The following is a 1,031-nucleotide window of genomic DNA, read 5'->3' as shown; positions in this document are numbered from 1 at the left end:
ACAACAACAACCAAACACATACCTTTGGGGGGTGGGGTGGGATCCATCCCCCTAACCTCCCATTGCCCCATCTATCTTCAAGTTCGCATGAAATTATGTAACTACTATAGCTGGGCAGGAGTGAACTTCGAATCCAAGCCACTAGCTCTGGCCTCCAGTGCTCAGACGCCCGGGGCTCTGGCGCCCATTCAGGCTGCCCCCTCGCTTCCATGGCAGGTGGTTTCCCATTAGCCAGGAGCCCACATGAGAGCCCTGGCAGGAGAGGAGCAAGGAGGAGCGGGAAGGCATGTGTGTCTCTCTCATCCTCCCAGTCCTAGGTTCCACCTTAGGTAGCCAAGTGCCTTTGCTGTGGCTTGGCCAGGCCTATCACGGGTCCAGCTCCCTGTCCTTGACCTTGGTGGCTGTTCATTGCTGTGGAGGTGGTTGTAACCCACAGCAACCCTGTGTCCGGTAAAAGGAAACATTGCTCGGTCCCCGGCCCTGCAGCAGCCTCATAACGGTTTTGATGTGTGCGCCCATTGTTGCAGTTGCTGTGTCAACCCAGCTCTTTGATGGTCTTGTTACATAATCTGGTGTCAATTTCAGGATTCAGAGTGAAGAGGCAGAGTCTAGCCTGTCAATCAGGTCGTAGCTTGATGAGCTCATTTGGAGGCGCTAAGGAGATAAATAGCTCACTGGAGGTGGGACACAGGCTCACTCCCTGGGAACATTGCAGTTGAGAAGCCATATGATGCTACCCTGATCCAGCCGGAGCCCTCGGAGCTGGAGGAGCTATATGGAGACCCCTGCCAGCACTGAGATGCTTTCAACACCACTGGATCCACAAGACTTCCCACGTATTGGCCTGTGGTCCTCCTGCATTCAGTTTCATTGTATGTGTTGTGTGAGTCTGAAGGGGAATTTTAAAAATAATTTTATTAGGGGCTCATATGACTCTTATCACAATCCATACACATATTAATTGTGTAAAGCACATTTGTACATTCATTGCCCTCATCATTCTCAAAACATTTGCTCTCCACCTAAGCCCC

This window comes from Tenrec ecaudatus, chromosome 11 (assembly GCF_050624435.1).
Source record: "Tenrec ecaudatus isolate mTenEca1 chromosome 11, mTenEca1.hap1, whole genome shotgun sequence".
Classification (NCBI taxonomy): Eukaryota; Metazoa; Chordata; class Mammalia; order Afrosoricida; family Tenrecidae; genus Tenrec; species Tenrec ecaudatus.
Note: the sequence above shows the minus strand (reverse complement) of the source record.